Raw genomic sequence first — 2,179 nt, 5'->3', positions numbered from 1 at the left:
GTCCACTCAAAAAGTCCCTGCAGAAGACAGCTATGTGACTGTCATCACCAGCAAAAACTGGTGTTTCCAGAATACTGACTATTCTACAAGCTAGCAAGGATTAAAGGAGAACAGAAAGAATTTTTACTTTTTTTTTACTCGCCCCGCTATCCCTTTGCTGCTATAGCCTTCTGGTATAGCAGTCCTGGTGAAGGAGGGGGTTCCGTGCTGGGGTGCTACCCACAGGGTCAGCAGTTGGAAACCACCAGCTTTTCTCGGGGAGAAAGGCGAGGCTGTCTCCTCCTGCAAAGAGTTACCGCCTTGCAAACACAGGGCGGTCCTGCCCTGGCTGAGAGGATCTCTGTGAGTCCACATGGGCTCCACAGTAGTGAGAAGGATCTACTAGATTCTTTTTTCATCATGAATGTGAATGTTTTGAATTATTCGATCTATCAAACAACTTCAGGAGTAACTGAACTCTGGAGTTAATGTAAATGTATTTGTTTCTGTTACTGTTTGCTTTTTTTCTATGGACAAATAATTATGCAGCCTTTCTTTTGCTTTCTTTCTCTGGCCCCTGCCCGCCAAGATCTCTGAGACAACAGCTGGGTATCAAATGACCTTATCTGAAGGAATGGCACAAATGGAAGAACGCAAGTGGATGCTCGGGTACAATTTCTAGAAGAGGGACAGGTCTACCCTGCATGCACACGCGGCCTTGGTGACTTGGGGAAGCCCAGGCTGCCACTTAGCTCTCTCCATCACTGTCACCCAGGGTACGCTTGTCGAAGAGAGAGATACTCGGCCAGGCCAATCCAGCTTTTCACTTCCTATTCAAACCCTCAACTTTTTCCCAAGAAAGGAGCCCTGGTGGCACAACGGATTAGGTGATCAGATGCTACATGAAAGGTTGGAGGTTTGAACCCAGCCCAGGGCCCTGGGGGAGAAAGACCCCATAGATCTCCTCCAAGGTACAGAAGTTCACAGCCTGAAAAAACTTCACCTCATAGCTTCGCTGTGGGTCGAAATCAACTCCAGGGCACCTGACAACACTACCTTTTGTTAAATCAGGAAAAGAGAAGCTGTCCTTGCGTTATCAGAGTAGAACTGGGCTCCGTGGGATTTTCAAAGGCGGCAATCTTCCAGAAGTTCAGAAGTTCTTCCAAGGGACCTGGGGCAGATTTGAACCACCAACCTCTCAGGGAGGAGCCAGGTGTTTGACCATGTGTACGACCCAGGGACTCCTTTTCCCAAGTCAGTAGCCCTGTAATTATTGCTCTTCCATTTGTCCCTTCCCTAAACTTGCAGGGGTACAAAATAAAATGTGCACACACACTCAAACTCATAAACCAATGTCCCTAACCTTTCAAAGGCAGCAACATACAATATGTCATGGTAGAGAATTCTTCAGCAGTTGAAAAACAAGAGTGGCTGAGCTCCTGGGATATTCACTGGACTTCCTCAACATTATTGGGTATAGTTTTTAACTTCCAGTACGTGACTCACAGAGATAAAGAGGCATGGGGACATCTAGGTTATACATCAGTGACTCCCAAGAGGTCTTTATAGAATCCAGAAGGCCTAAGTCCTAAAGCTAAATATCGCAAACCCCCAATCCCATCACCAGAATCTCAGATCTGACTGCTGGAAGGGGGTGTGCAACTCTTGGGTCTTCAGTGGCCTGGCTCGGTGCCTTGCTGCCTTTAGCTATGGAGTTCATCTCTCAGAGCGGCACCCACTGGGCAGGTCTACTGGTCTTTGCCATCTGGGACCTAAAGTCGATATTAGCTTGAACCACACAGGCAAGAGAAAAAGGGGCAACCAGCAACAAGCCCCCCAAACCAAAGACAAAAAAGATCTCATTCTTATTTCAATGAGACTGGTGGCAGAAGAGTACCCTGTGCCCAGTGGGCTTTGACACAAATAAGAAATGAAAATGAAACAAGGGAAAAAGTCAGTACGAACCGTCTCCTTTGTCTTCTGGTTCTCCGCTCTAAGGTCTTCATATTCGCCTATTGCTGTAAGAAAGAAAGAAAGAAAAACAATGATTACAACATGATCTTAAGTTTCCTCCAGGAGAAACTTGGGGACCCAATGAACCCCAAGTGCTTGTCTCCTTGCGAGACTGGAGGGAGGGGGCGGGTGGTACTGAAGCCAGAAGGAAGGACTCCTGATTTTAGGGGTGAGGAAGTTGGAGACC

General features: G+C 47.2%; 1 protein-coding gene across 1 annotated transcript in view; it reads right to left on the bottom strand.

Moving 5' to 3' along the window:
* Positions 1 to 1,993, bottom strand: part of SHTN1 (shootin 1) — a 96,969-nt gene extending 94,976 nt beyond the window's left edge. Inside the window, exon 1 of the mRNA XM_004700912.2 lies at positions 1,945 to 1,993. The gene's annotated coding sequence lies outside the window, so the exon portion shown is untranslated. The remainder of the gene's footprint in view (positions 1 to 1,944) is intronic.
* Positions 1,994 to 2,179: the final 186 nt, after the last annotated feature.

The sequence above is a fragment of the Echinops telfairi genome, unplaced genomic scaffold (genome assembly GCF_000313985.2).
Source record: "Echinops telfairi isolate 266 unplaced genomic scaffold, ASM31398v2 ScPeMD7_70;HRSCAF=299, whole genome shotgun sequence".
Taxonomy (NCBI): domain Eukaryota; kingdom Metazoa; phylum Chordata; class Mammalia; order Afrosoricida; family Tenrecidae; genus Echinops; species Echinops telfairi.
The sequence above is the reverse complement of the archived record's forward strand: the minus strand, read 5'-3'. Positions and strand labels throughout refer to the sequence as shown.